Source organism: Camelus bactrianus, chromosome 3, assembly GCF_048773025.1.
Source record: "Camelus bactrianus isolate YW-2024 breed Bactrian camel chromosome 3, ASM4877302v1, whole genome shotgun sequence".
Classification (NCBI taxonomy): Eukaryota; Metazoa; Chordata; class Mammalia; order Artiodactyla; family Camelidae; genus Camelus; species Camelus bactrianus.
Genome location: NC_133541.1, coordinates 80,638,196 through 80,653,669, shown reverse-complemented (window position 1 = coordinate 80,653,669; position 15,474 = coordinate 80,638,196). Strand labels below are relative to the sequence as shown.

At 42.1% G+C, this 15,474-nt stretch overlaps 1 long non-coding RNA gene across 4 annotated transcripts in view; it reads left to right on the top strand.

Moving 5' to 3' along the window:
* Window positions 1-15,474, top strand: part of LOC141577068 (uncharacterized) — a 401,469-nt gene that overhangs the window by 129,860 nt on the left and 256,135 nt on the right. The window lies entirely within an intron of this gene.

Sequence of the window (15,474 nt, the reverse complement as noted above, 5' to 3'; positions counted from 1 at the left end):
AAAGAATAGAAAAAAATTATTATTGGTGTTCCAGTAAATACTCAGAAGTTTAACTTATTTGATGTGCATATTCATAACTAGTCATTTCTTGGGCAGGAACTTCTCAGGCAATAACAAATGATCCTCTTTGTCCTGGACAGTGATTCTGAATTTAAAGCAGAATGACACAAAGCATCTGGTCCTTCCAATAACAATAGTAGGGAACAGAGGAAGAACACCCCTTTGGATTTTTCCTCTAATGTACTTAAAATTATTGTTATGTGTCCCTGAGATTTAGGGTCAGGCTAATTCTGTCCAGCAGAGTGGGGTTGGACAGAGGACATACAGTGTGATGCTTTTGCAACAGAGTTCTTGGCCAATGCATGGGGAGGTCTGCTGTTAGGATGATCCTTCAGAGTTATTCCAAATTGAAGTAATGGGCTGAGCCTTTGTGTTCCCTTATCAACTGGTCATTGGATGTGGCTGCCCTGGGAAGGGGGTATGACCTTGGCTGAGGTGGCTCTCTTTGTCTCTGAGCAGCTGGCTAATGGGTCCTGACTGGGGAGGACTGACAAGGAGCTGGGCGGTGTACCTCACACCCACCACAGGTTCTGGCCATCCCAGTGGATGCCTGATGGGTGTGGGTGACACAGGCGAGTTAATACTCTGTGGAGAGGATTTTGATGGCTGAGAGGAGATGGAAAGGCACCGTTAGGCAAATTGCCCTCCTTCCCTCTCCTCTATGGTTTTTTTCTGAGACATGGTTCCTGAGAGTGAGCAGTGCACTGCATGTGTTGCAAAGGCGTAAATGGCTTGGTAACACCCTCCTTGTGTGTGCTCTCTTGCCTTCTCCACCGCTTTTCCCTTTCCATCGTTTTTCCCTGAGAGTGTACCTTGCACTAAAATGTCAGCACGATAGCTTTCGCCTTAGCCCTGTTTTCTAGGGAACCCAAGTTAAAGCCAAATGACCTTATGGAAATCCTCAGAATTATAGAACTTAAATTTACAGAGGCCTAAAGATCATCTAGTCTAATCCTGCCCATTTTACAGGTCAGGAAGCAGAGGCTCACAAGGGCTTAACTATTTAAATTCATCCCAGACCCAGAACCTAGGCTTCCTGACTCCTGATCCCATGCTCTTCCCACTTGGTCACGTCTTATCTACACTAACCCACTTAATAAGAGACTTTACCGCAGGAAATGGCCCTGTCATGGGATTACAGCAGTAGCTGGGGCCCATCCTGGATACAGATGCATTTAATTTTTTGAGGCACCTCATGTGAAGAGTGCCTCCCGGAGATTGTCAGTAGTCCAGTCTCCAGACCGTTAAAGCTCATAGGCTCAGAGGATCATCACACCCTGTGTTTCCAACCTAATTACCATCAAGGAGCCCTTCTGCTACTTTCCTTCATCTCTATCCCATAGTTCTTTTTACAAAGATTTCTTCCAAACTGCTTCATTAAGACCTAATTATTTTTCCCTTTCTGTAACTATAAACATAAAACATCCATCAGAGTTGTAGGGGTGAGCTTACCATTTCAGCCTTACATATGGCAGATAAATATATGGCTTCCACTTAAATCTTCAAAAGAGGGAAGAGAATGGCAAAGCACCTTTATAGAACCTCCCAGGAGCCCTGGGGATCAAACCACTAATCTGATCTTCCCCCGACACCCACCCTCCACTGGCCCAACAAAGGCCCAGCAGATAACAGAGCCAGGACTAGAATCTGGGTCTCAGACTTGAACTAGAAAGCTCTTCCCAAGTTCCCAGCAACATTCCTCCTCAAGAGGTTTCCTGCCCCATCACTCGCTGTCAAGGTCCTGACAGTTGACTCTTCCCAGGCACCGTCACTACCCAAATGCTTGTGCCTGGGTTCCCTCAGCCTCTCTGCTCTATGGAGAGTCCTTGGCATCCATCCTCTGGCTGTCATCCTTCCTCCAGGATCTCCTTCATCCAGAGGGGAACATGATATGGGGTCTTGCCAGTTAAACCCCAGTCATTACACCGTTTCCAGAAGCAGTTGCTGGTCAACTAGCCACACCATAGGGCTCTGCTCCAAACTGCGGGTATGGCCAGGAGGAAGGGGACACGTGTGAGTGGCCCCTTCCTGTCACTTTCAGGTCTGTCTGCATTTGGATTTCCCTGTGAGAAGAGAAGCATTGAACATCAGGGGGAGAGGGGTCTGTGGCATGATTTTATGGGAGACATTTTGCTAGGGATGAGTTCCTTTATTTAGTTATTAGGATTAATTATTTCAATAGAGGAATTCTTATTAGCCTCCTGATACTGGGCTGGAAATAAAGTGAACTAGGTTCTAGTCCACACTCTGCTGTTCATTCGCAGTGCTGTCTTGAGAATGCCTCAACTTCTGGACAGTTCTGTTTCTTATTTCATAAACTGGTATAATAATAACCATTTTATCTTCCTGACTTGTCACTTGCTCTGCCACCATATTTTGGTTCAAGCCATCATCATCTCCCCTGGGAAAACTGCAAGGTGGCCTCCCAAGCTGGCCCAAGCTGGTTCTATTCTTACTTCATAAAAAGTCCATTCTCCAAAGATAAGTCAGCATAATCTTTGAAAAATGTGAGACTATCACTCTCCTGCTTAAATCCCTCTGATAGCTTCTTACTAGATTTAAAATAAACACCCTTCTGTGATCTGGCCTCTGTTTATGTCTCACCGCTTCCCATGCTACTGCGGCCCTACCATGCTCCAGCCACATGGATGTTCTGGCTGTTCTTGCAATCCACCAGATTCTGTTCCTGCCTCAGGGCCTTTGCACTGCTATCTCCCCTGCCTGGAATGCTTTTCTACACCTGGCTGCCTCCTTCTTGTCATTCAGGTCTCAGCTCAAATTCTTTCTCCTGAGTGGTCTTTCGTGACTGCCCTGTTTAAAGTAGTCCTTCATCCCTACCCTTAGCCCTTCTTTATTCCCTGATCATTTATCTTATTTAACTTTAATAAATAAGTAAGGAAATAATCCATTTAGTAGGTTTTCTCCCACTAAAATGCAAACTCCATCAGTCAGGGCCCATGTGGGCCTCCTTCACTACTGCATCTATTTTACCCACTAGACTCCCAGGGTTAATGTTTCTTAATGGCCTCTACCCCTTTAACAATAGCCCGCTCATTCTCTACGTCTGTTACATCACATGACAGCAGCCGGCATCTCTTGGAGAGCAAGGATTAGGCCGAGGTTGAGTAAACTATACACATTGTTAAAGATCACTGCATCCTCAGAAATGCTCAAAAATCTCCCAAAAGCCAGAGACGGGGGAGAGAAGGCAGCTTGAATGTTTACAGTCACAGGATGGGAAGCACTAAGCATGTGTCTATAACTTACCAAAAAACTTGAGTATTTATTTCCTCTTCTTGATGGTTGTAAAGCAGCAGGAAGAGACAAGCTGTTCCATTCAGAAACCACAGAGAAATGCTTCCATGATCTGAGGCTGCGGGGAGCATATGGGATACATTCTTTGGATTTAAGATGCAAACATTCAACAGATCATCCTTCCCTCCTGGAGTCTCTGCCTGTGACAGTGGGTCCTGCAGAAGGCCTGGCTGACTGTGCTTGACTTGAAAGAGGCTAGTGAATCTGTACTCCCTCCCCTCCCCTTGCCCCACCCTGAGAGGGGTCTTTGCTTGGCAAAGCTGTGAAAGGTCAGTAGAAAAATTGGCACGTTCAGCACTCTCCTTGGCTATTTCTGAAGGTTGGAAAGTGAATGATATAAATGTCTAATTAGAGAAGAGCGACACTTGCGCATTTAATCTTGGTGGGGGCTGGGGATCACACTCGGTCTCATTATCGCTTCTGCTACCTACAGTCTTCCTTGAAACTTCTCCTGTTACTTTCCAGCAGCCGTGCCAGTCACTGCCCCTGAGCAGCTGAGCCACGGTTTTCTGTGCTGTCATTGATACAGACTAGACACCAGGACCAAAGCCGGGTCAAGTTTCTTTTATATTCCACGGGAAAAAGTCACCAATTCAAATTCGGTCAAGGATGACGATGAGACTTTTGGCTCTGCTAGATTCATCTGTAGAAAATTCTTCCCTAAAAGACAGACTGAAGTGTTCAGATAGGTTTCTACAGAAAATACCAGGCTGTCATCTTCTGGGGAGGTGTGATTTTTAAAGCAAATTAGCCACTGGTGTTTTGATGAGTTTCAGTTTCTGAGCTTTTTCTACCGTGTGTGGGAACTTGATAGAGTACAACTCCTGAGATTTGAAAGCAAATATACGAATACTCAACAACTGTTCATAATTCCTAGTCCTGTGGGGGTAAAACATTGGGGAAAAGGATATATAACCCACCCCATCAACACTCAAACGGGCTCAAGTGCAAAAGTGTCAGAACACTTGAGGGGCAGATGGTGGGCAGGTCCGTGATCTTTTCTAATCGCCAATTATCCCATTCATTTGAGAGAAGTCTCAGTCTTTTCCTTGTAGGGTGTCAGGGACCACATGGCAGGGTAAAAAAAATGCTTATGGCAGAGAGTTTTTATTTGGTTAAAGGCTTTTCAGCCCAAATAGCAGAAATTATCCTTTGCATTCCCAAAACTTTTCTGGTAATACACAGGGATGAGGATGACAACAGTCTTGGTTTCATGCCCAATCACCTCTCAACCTTTATTGAAGAAACTCAGAATTTACTAGGATGGCTGACCTCAGCCATCATGGTGTCATGGTGGTATTTTAAATCCAGACCTCAGAAGACACTCCCTGCTAGGGGTAGCTGCCAGTACTGCTGGTGGGAGGCCTCAATACCCCCAGCTTATTCTTTCACTCCCTTCCTTGCAAAACAGCATTAAAAAGAGAACCAGAGACCTGTTTCATGGACGACATAACATCATGCAAGCAAAGGAAAAACTTCCTGTAGCTGGCAGTGAGGCTCTCCAAGGAGAAGTGCCCTGGGGGCTAAGCTGGGCTTGGATGGGAGGCACAAAGAGAGTATGGCCATGGACTGGGGTGGCCGTGGACCAGGGTGGCCACAAGCGCTCTGCACCCACATCACCTGCCATCTTCTTAGAGTGGGAACAGCTGGCTCCCTGCCCTGCTTGCTCTCAGGGAGAGGACAGACTGTGTGGGGATGGATGGGCTGGAGGCAGATGGCAGGTGGCTCCATTGTGGGCAGGACTGAGCTCTCCTCTGGAGTAAAGTGTCTTCTTCTTGATGGAGGTGGTTATGCTCCCAGGGACTGCGGTGGTGCTTGTCAGCTGTTCTGAGTTTTTTCCGCAGGGCATCTTGATCTCATATAGCAATTCCATTCCTATGCGGAGGATGAGCCATGGGCCTCCCGCCTACAGGAGATCAGCCCCGGGAAGACTTCTCTCTCCCACTTTCTCCTTTTTGGTCTTTCATGGAGATCATATCTTGATTTAAAAATCATCAGAGGGGTAATGAATGCTATCAAAACTGTAGAGCCAAGCTGAAACACCACATTAGTAAAAGGATGATCATTGGAGTACACATAAGGATCAAAACCAGTAGGCAGCAATCCAGGACGTGTGGCCAAGAGTGTTCTCTCTATTGTAAGGCTCCCTCAGGCACAGCTTTTGAGACTGGTGATAACACTGGAATAAACTCCGTCAATCGAGGAATACTTCTGTGTGGGCTCCTCAGGACACATGACATTGTCCATTTAGGGCTTCCCACACATGTCCTGATTTCTCAAAATCTCTTTTTATACTTATAGGCTCCTTTTATGTGATGGGAAGGATCTTAAACCACTCTCTGACTAAGCCAGGAACAAGTGGTTTCTTTGCTAGAGCTCTAAATGCTGCCCCAAAGCCATTGAACAATTATCTTGTTAATTGGGAGACTTTAGATTTTGTTAATTGGTCTCCAGTATTTCTTCATGCCCTTCCCAATTAACCCAGTTTCATTTTGAGATGGAAAATTCCCCAGTGGCGGTAACCCTTTGTAGTGCAGGCAGAAATTTTTTATTTACCCCAGTTTTTCTAACAAAACAAAGCAGGCCAACCTTTGACTAGACCTTGGTGAATGAAGCCCATGAAAGTAGGTGAGCAGAAATGAAGTCTCCAGTGTGCTGCAGGGGCCAGTGGCCAAGTGAAAAGACAAAGGTCTCAGGTTGATCGGCCCCTGCTAGAGACCGATTCTTGTAGAGTTGAATTCTCAGTGCCCCTAAGAAGCGAGCAAGATAAAGAGGGAAGAAAAATAGAAGGAAGCAAATGAAGCCCAGACCAGCTGCAGGTTCACATGATGCAGGGAAAGAGCAATTAAGTGTTCTTGCAGATTATGACAAAGTCCCGAGATGGTTTCTATGGAATTAAATTCCTTTTTTTTTTTTTGCTAATTTCCAGTTTTCTTTCTTCTGTTTCTCTTCATATTAATTTTTATATTAATTTTTTAATGATTTTTTCTTTTTTATCGATTTATAATCATTTTACAATGTTGTGTCAAATTCCAGTGTAGAGCACAATTTTTCAGTTATACATGAACGTATATATATTCATTGTCACATTTTTTCTCTGTGAGCTACCATAAGATCTTGTATATATTTCCCTGTGCTATACAGTATAATCTTGTTTATCTATTCTACAATTTTGAAATCCCGTCTATCCTTTCCCACTCCCCACCCTCTTGGCAACCACAAGTTTGTATTCTATGTCTATGAGTCTGTTTCTGTTTTGTACTTATGCTTTGTTTGTTTGTTTTTGTTTTTGTTTTTGTTTTTTAGATTCCACATATGAGCGATCTCATATGGTATTTTTCTTTCTCTTTCTGGCTTACTTCACTTAGAATGACATTCTCCAGGAGCATCCATGTTGCTGCAAATGGTGTTATGTTCTCGGTTTTTATGGCTGAGTAGTATTCCATTGTATAAATATACCACATCTTTTTTATCCAGTCATCTGTTGATGGACATTTAGGCTGTCTCCATGTCTTGGCTATTGTAAATAATGCTGCTATGAACATCGGGGTGCAGGTGTCATCCTGAAGTAGGGTTCCTTCTGGATATATGCCCAGGAGTGGGATTCCTGAAAATATTTTTTGATTCAGTTTTCATTTCCCATATTTGGTCCATGTCCTCTCTCTGAATAGCCCACTGCCTCTTATGTCCTTTCCCATTTGCTTTATTTTCATTTTCTAGTCTTTTCCTCTTCTCCCATCTTCTCTAACTCCCAGTGAATATATCATAAAATGATTTTCTGAGCCACTGGCTTTCCAACAATTGAGAAATAAAGCATCTTTCTACACAATTTTTGTCTTTTATCTTAGAAGCAAAGCTGAAATCTTTGTTAAAAGATAAGAGTTCACCCCTTAGTCACAGCAGCTATGAGGTGCTAGTCACTGTAGTCACTCTTCAAAATGCTGGGAATACACATTTGAATAAGATAAAAGCAAAAGCTCCCTTTTACTGAGCATGTATTTATTCCAGGCACAATGCTTAAATTTCTATTTTTCTTCTTTGCCAATCCTCACAGCCAACTTTAGGAGGAAAGTTCGATTTCCTGCATTTTCAGGCCATTGCCTTCAAGCGTTGGGACCACAGTATCAACCCAGTAATTTGGTTATGGAGCCCTGCCTGTAACAGTCTGCTCTACTACCTTCCTTAGTCCCTGTATAGAGTAGTCTGTGGTTCAGAGGATGTGACTGACATGTAAATGTGTGGGGTGTTGTGCTGGGCCATCATGTATAGTTGGGTAGGTTGCACTCTGCACAATTCCAGGAATTATCATTCATATATCCCTTAGAAATGTTCAGTGCTCTATCAGGAGACAAAAACTGTACAAATAATTTGAAGGGGGAAGATTTAATAAGAAGAATTTTTAGCTGCTAATAAGGATTAGCTACTAAAGGGGAATAAAGAGAGTTTTAAAGAATACAGGAATGGCAGATACAGGACTTTTGTATCCTGATTCCTTTCTGAAATTAGAAGGGGCTTACAGCATGAAAAATTGTTTTCAGCAATTATAAAGAATATTTCATTAACATCTCTCAAATGCAAATTAAGACTTTAACATCACACATACAGATTAAGAGGTGTGAACAGGAAATAGTGTGTCTGAGAGATTTTATTTACCACAAAAAAACTAACTTCAGTGTGCTCGTGTATGCTGGACCTTCAGACCAGAACTTTCCTCTGGTCACAGTCAATGTCCAAACAGCCATGGTGGGTGAAAGGACAGAGACCAATCATACTTAAAATTAGCCTGATGCTGCCTCTAAGAGTTGTCTGGTACCTTGCATGGCAACTAGTATTTGCCTTTCACATTATATGGAACCAGTAGCTTATTTAAGGACCAGTGAAATCAGTTTGTGGTTTTGTTCTATTTCATCTTTTTTTTTTTTTTTTTCTGGGCAGACTTAGGGGTCCATAGTTAAGGATAGAAGTAATCATGAAGCCTTGTAGAGGATAAGATGCCTGCCTAGTTTTTGCAATATGGAAGCCTCTGAACTTTATTCAGTCTTACTGTAAATGCAATTTCCATAGGGTAGTGTTGTAACTGCAGCATCCTCCTGGGACATCCTAGGAACAGGTAGGTGGATTGGATTGCTCAGCTAGGTATCAAGGCCTGAGTCATTCTGTGAACAGATTTGGTGCCTGCTGTGTGCACCATCCCTGTTTAAATGGTAATTTCTTCCTCTTGGTTCTACTCAGTTATTTCTCTATGTAAAGAGAGGTATAATTGGACCACTGAGGCATACCCAGACTTGAGGCTGGGAAATCTCAGGTGGCCAATCTAAAACAAAAACAAAAAACCAGGAGTGCTCCCTCCTCCTCATTTTTTTTTTTTCTGTTAATTCAACAAGGTATCTTGTAACAGAATCATTGGAGCATTCCTCCCTCCATCCCATAGGACACAGGGTTAGCCCATACTATCAGTTACTTGGTTGCTTGCACATTAATTACTCTGCTTATGGTGGGGAGAGTACAAAAAAGCACAGAGTCAGGCCATGGCAGGCAGAACTCACTCCTGTCTTTTACCTCTGTTTCTTGGCCCCAGCGTTATAAAGAACTCATGGATTGCAGAAGGCTGGAGATTTGTTTGTTTTGTTTTTATCCAAAGGCAAAGCAGTGCACTTTGGTGTTTGTTTTTGTGAAACTGGAAACCATAGCTCACCATCAAGAGAAGGTGAGGGTCAGGAGTATATGCCTGTGGTTTTGCATTCTTTAATTTTCTAAGTCTGCAATACATTTGCTCTTTAAAAAATAATAGACATGATTTCATGTAGAAATTTTGGGAATAGTTTTTTTTTTTTAAGTAAAGGGTAAAAGGTTTATTTGATTTGAAGAGGAACCAGAGTATAACCTTGGTTTTTCAGTCTAGTGATGAGATGCCAAGTCTTACAGACCTTGAGGGGACTAAACAAAGCTGACTTAGTAAAGGTTAATGAAGCCAAAAAAAGGGAGAAAACCACCTCTGCATGTTATGTATGTACATGGGTTTTCACTGGGTAAACACTGCCCAAGACACAATGGAAAAGTTTCACGTGTGGTGCTCAGTCTGGAGGAGAGATCATTCATGGAATAGGCTCTGGACATGGGAAAGGGTTTGTGGAATATTCTGGTAGCCTCCAGTGCTTGTCTGTTAGCCACTCAGATTTGGATCCTTCTGCCTGATTTCTCTTTAAAGTAAAACTAAAAACAACCCCAGCTTTAGTGAGCTCTAATTAACATAAAATAAATCACACCTATTTAAACTACATAATTTTGTATGTTTTATGTATATATACAGCCTCACCACAATCAAGATGTTAAATGTTTAAGTGAGTGAAATAAATGTTAAAGACTCTGCTGATATGCACCAGGAAGCCTCTGAAGACCAGGGAACTCCGGCTCAAAGCAGGCACGGGATTTTGCAGGGTGACCAGAAGAGAGGGTTACATGTCTTTGTGCTGTGGCTCAGATAAAAATCTCAGTTTTTAACTGTTGTGAATCTCACCACTGGTATCATTTAGAGATTTTTCCCTCTTCTTGGGGCTTCCTGCTGAGCATAGTGCAATCTCATCCAGGCAACCGTCAGAACAGTTCTCCTGAGAGCTGGTTTTGCAATCCTCGTGCTTTTGTTAGTCACTGTTTTGGGGAAGGGAGGAGTAGCAAATAAAAGTGAGGTTGAGGGAAAGGAAAGGAGTTTAGGATCAAGGCCAAGGGTCTTGCTGTCATGATTTTAAAAAGTCCTTTGACAAAGGTAATACCCATCACCCCCCAAAGTCTTTTCTTGCCCTATTGTGATTCTTTCCTCCAACTTCTCACCCTACAAGGCTCTCACTGGTCTAGTTTCTGTAATATAGTTTAGTCTGCATTTTCTAGACTTTTTTGTAAATGGAATCTAACAGTTTAAACTATTTGTCTGCTCTCATCAGCATAATTATTTTGAGATTCATCCATGTTGCTGTGCGTACCAATAATAGTTACTCCTTTTTATAACTGAGTGTCATTCCCTTGTATGATTATAGCACAGTTTGTCCATTTACCTGTTAGTGGAGTTGTGGGCTGTTTCTGGGTTTTGGCTGTTACAAACAAAACCTACCATAAGCATTTATATTCAAATCTTTGTATGGTCATATACTTCTGTTTCTCTTGGGTAAATACCTAGGAATGAAATTGAAGGATAACTGTACGTTTAATTAAAAAACACTTTTAAGAAACTTCTGAACTGTTTTTGAAAGTGGTTTCATCATTTAACACTCCTGCTAGCTGTATATGAGTTTTCCAGTTTCTTCACATCCTCCTCAGCACTTGGTATGGTCAATCTTACTAACTTAGAAATCCTAATATTTGAATAGTGGCACCGAATTATGGTTTTAATTTGCATTTTTCCTAATTGCTAATGATGTTGAGCATTTTTCCTAGTGGCTGTTTGTCATCTGTATATCTTCTTTGGTGACATGTGTGTTCAAATCTTCTGCCTATTTTTTAAAAAACTGGGTTATTTACTTTCTTATTATTGAGTTTTATGAGTTCTTGATCTATTCTGGATATAAAGCCTTTATCAGATGTGTGATTTTCCGATATTTTCTCCCAGCCTATGGCTTATCCTTTTATTCCCTAAACTGTGCCATTCAAAGAGCAGAAGTTCTTTATTTGATGCAGTCCAGTTTACCTTTTTTTTTTTCTTCTTAGTGGAATGCACTTTAGGTGTTGTTTCTAAGGAATTTTTGTCTAACCAGGGTCACAGAGATTTTCTCCTATGGCTTTTCCTGTAAGTTTTATCATCTTGTTTACATTTAGGTCTATGATCCATTTGGAGTTAATTTTTGTATATGGTACAAGTTCTATGTCAAAGTTCAGTTTTTTGGGGATATGGATATCAAAATGTTCAAGAAGCATCATTTGTTGAAAAGATTATCCTTTCCTCATTGAATTACTTTTACATCTTTGTCTAAAATCAATTGATCATATATATGTGGTTCTATTTCTGGAGTCTCTATTATGTTGCATTGATCTATTTGTCTGTCTTGGCAGCAATACTATACTCTCTTAATCTCTGTTGTCTTATAAGTTTTGAAGTAAGGTGGTGAAAGTCCTTCATTTTTGTTATTTCTCAAAGTTGTTTTGCCTCTTGTAAGTCCTTTACGTAAGTCCTTAATGTAAATATGAAGAATAGATTTGGTGGTTGTACTATTGGGATGGAGGCCATGGTACTGTTTGGACTTTTCTATTTTCAACTCATAGAAATGAAATAGGTGGCTGACTGTGCCTAGTGAGCTTACAAACATTCCAATATTCTGGGAGTCAGAGGCAGCTACATTTTATTGTCTCCCTGACTCGGACTGCTGTGTGGGCTTGGGACAGACATCCCACTGTCTCTTGGCTTCCCTTTCTTCCCCACGTGTGGAGGAGGAAGGATCACAGTGTCTTTCCTGAGTGGACATTTGTTTCACATTTCAGCTTAAGGATAAACATTCTTTCTCCCTGGGCCAGTCACCAGTTACGTGAGCGAGTTTGTTTCTTTTTAAAGAGGCGCCTTCTGTGCGGTGTGCAGCTCTGTTGTGCTAAAGGCCTCTTTGTAGCACGTCCTTTGCCCAGGTTAGGCACCTTTAGCTGTGCATCGGATTTGGTTACCTATTCAAGGCAAACTGGCTCCCACCTTTTCCCCTGTGGAACTCCTCTACCTGTGGCCTCACATCAGAGAGGTAGGACATTGTCTTCACTGCACACCACACTCACCGGGTGTAACTGAGGTCCTGCAATTCCAGCTGTCAGTGTGCTGACGGACACACAGCTGGCTCCTTCTAAGTGTCTTCCTTTTGTTGAAAAAAAATCATCATCTACAGTCTTTGAAACAATTAAAAAGAAAAAAAGCAAAACAGAACACGGGCAATGGTATTTTAATATGTAGGATTATTCCCAGGTCAAGATTCTGCCCGTAAACGCAAAGGAGAATGATTAAAATAATAGCACATTATTTTTTTTAAAACATTTACTTATCTGACTTTTGTTTTTCTTGGTAGTGACTATCTTTATCTTCTGAGAAAATGGTGAGGATGCTTCGTAAGGAAAACGAGAGAAAAGAACTTTAGCACCTACTTGAAAGAAAAAAATCAACCAGAAAATGAGGTTGACTTAACAGACTTTTGGCAAGTTTCCTAGCCTGTCCTGCGTGTGAAGTCTCCCATTTGGGTGAACGAGGGAGTTATATGCTGTTTCTTCTCCTCTTTGCTAAGGTTGTGGCTGGCACTTAGAGCTCTGCCACTTCTAGCTGTGTGACATTAAATGGGTGACTCAATTTTTTCAATCCTCTCTCTTCATCTCCAGAGTGGGAGTCGTAATAGCATCTTCCTCATATTGTGGTTGGTAGGAGATCTGAATGAGACTCTGTGGATAAAGTGTTTAGCTCTGTGACTGTCACACAACAAATGTCCAATGAATGACCATTTTCATTAGTCCTATTCCATTATGTGTTTTAGTCAGCTTCAGAAAGGCTCAGACTTAGTCTTTTTCTTTTTGATCGCTTCTCTTTTCTCCTAAGGGGGCATTCGATGAATCTTGAGTCTGGAGCATGTAGATGAGGATGACAGTGATGATGATGGTATGATGATGTAAAGGTACCATTCTAGGGACACCTCTGCAAGGATGACAGACCTGCCATGGGGATTTCATGAGTGCTCTAAATAAGCAGGTGTATGGCTCTCAGATGCTTAGCTTTTCTGTCCTTCCAGCAACACCATGAGGAAGGTATACTTACTACCCCCATTTTAGAAATGAGAAAACTGTGAATTAGAATGTGGGATGGCTTACTCAATGTCACACCGCTAGGACAGGCAGAGCTATCTAGCTGCCGAGCCTACACAACCCTGCAGAGAGGAAGAGTAACCCCGTTCTTCTTCCTTCACCTGCTCTCCAGCCCTCACACCAGGCCTGTGATTGTTCTGGATGACTCGGAGCCGGTGAGTCATCTTCTGGCATCTGGTTTCTCCAATGGTGCTGTGGGAATGGATTTAAAAGGACTTGAGAATGACACAGCATTTCTCAGGAGTCTTGGCAAAGCCATTGGTCAATGCTGATCTATGTGGCTGCTAACCTACAACTTAGAGCTGAAGTCCTCTGGTGTTGATTTTCCTCAGTTGCTTTAATTCAGATTTTTGTTCTCTAGGTTCGGGTTTAGTAGGGGTCATTGTCTTCTCTATTTTTTGGGTTTGGATTCTTGTTTTAGAAATGGGTGGCACATTTTTGGAGATTTGAAATTTCTGTTACAGTGTTAGATCTCTTCCAACTCTGATGGATTTGTGATATGAATACCAGTAAAACAGATACTTCTGTAAGAAGTGTGTTTTTTGAAAAGAAAAGAAGGTAATATTTGTTAAGCTCCTACTTTGAGCTGAGTCTGTAAAGTTTGTCAGATAATTTGCTCCACTGAATTTCTGAGATACTTCTGCATCGCTAAAATTTATGTTCCTCGAAGGACTGCATGTTACTCAATTTGAGTTCCCAGTGCCTTATCTGTGCCTAGCAGGCAATAACACTCGTTAATTTGATGAACACTTGAATGAATATTTCCTTTTTTACACGTTTGAGTATTGATGTGAGGACAGCATATCCAATGGTAGGGACCATCTCTGTTAATCAGTCAATCAGTCGAAAACAGATTCCTTACAGGCAGTGGAGGCTCTGGAGTGTCTACATGGGTTGGAAGGGAGGGCTTCAGGACAGGTCTTAAAACTCTCTTGGCACAGGAAGCACTCAGTTTTTGTTCTACATTTATTTGAAGTGGCTTTGGAGGTGCTGATAGAGATAATGGGGAGAGATGATAAAGCCTCTTAGCTCACTTTTTGGTGCCATGGTTATGCGTAAGCTTCTAGAGAAGTGCTCCCAGAGGCGAACAGAACCAACATTAAAATGTACTTAATCTGACTCCTTTAACCAACCCTATGTGAGTCAGCAGCAAGTAGAAAGGGCAAATCAGTAGTCAACAGCAATATTAGAGCAGAGGAGCCCAAAAGGAGTGAGCGGTCCCCTGCTCCTTGACTCAGTTGTAATAGACACAAGCTTTCTTTGGTGAAAGAGTGAAAGTTCCTGGCTATGGCAGTGGAACAACTGACCATGGGCTGTTGACCCTTGGAGGAAAGGACTTTTGACCTTAAAGTTGAAAAGGCTATCCATGATGTTGAGAGGAGCTATAATCACTGAGTTATAAGGACTTGGTAGACAGTGTCTCATTTAATCTTATCATGTATGACCTCTTCTTAACTGCACAATACAGATGAGGAAAGCGAGGATTATACATATTGTATCACTTGCCCAGAGCCATGCAAGTCATCATGTGAGTGAGAATTCAACCCTGGGGCCCTGGGCCTATCTGGCTCTTGAAGTGCTCTGTGTGACTTCTCACATCTGGATGGCCACATCACAAAGGAACAGTCTCCTTAGGGGATGGGACCTTAGGCTGGATTACCTGAGTGAGAGATTTGAGGGCTAGTCTGGAGAACTTTGTTTTTCACATTTTGATATGTTCTCTAGAACTATCTGCTTCATTTTTTGTTCTTTTAATCACAAGATTGATCTTTAAGAAGACAAAGGGGAAAGCAAGCTAGTATGTGTCTCAGGTAGTCATATCAATGATGGATTATAACTGAGTAAGTGGGTCCCAAACTTTGAAGTGCAAACAAATCACCTGGTGGGTCATATTTTAAAAAATGCAGATTCTCACCTTCTCCATTCAGAGATTCTGAATCAGTAAGTGTGTAGTGTAGGGAATCTGCATTCTTAACAAGCTCCTCCAGGTGATTCTAATGCTTGTGGACCACACTTTATGAGTTCCTGATAACACCACCACCTACTGGCGAGTGTCTTCTAATTGTAGGCCAGCAGGAAGGTGCCAGGAGAAAGTAAAGGGTTGGGCTGGCAATCCTGACTTCCAGAGGGGAATAATGTCTCAGGAGTACACTATTGAGTTGTTGTGATGAGTATCATGTAATGTGTCTCTTCTGACCTCAGGATTCTACAAGCCATTTGCCAGAATGATCCAGGATTATTAATTGCTTGCTTAAGGTGAAAAAAAAAATCAAAGTGCTCAAAGATAAG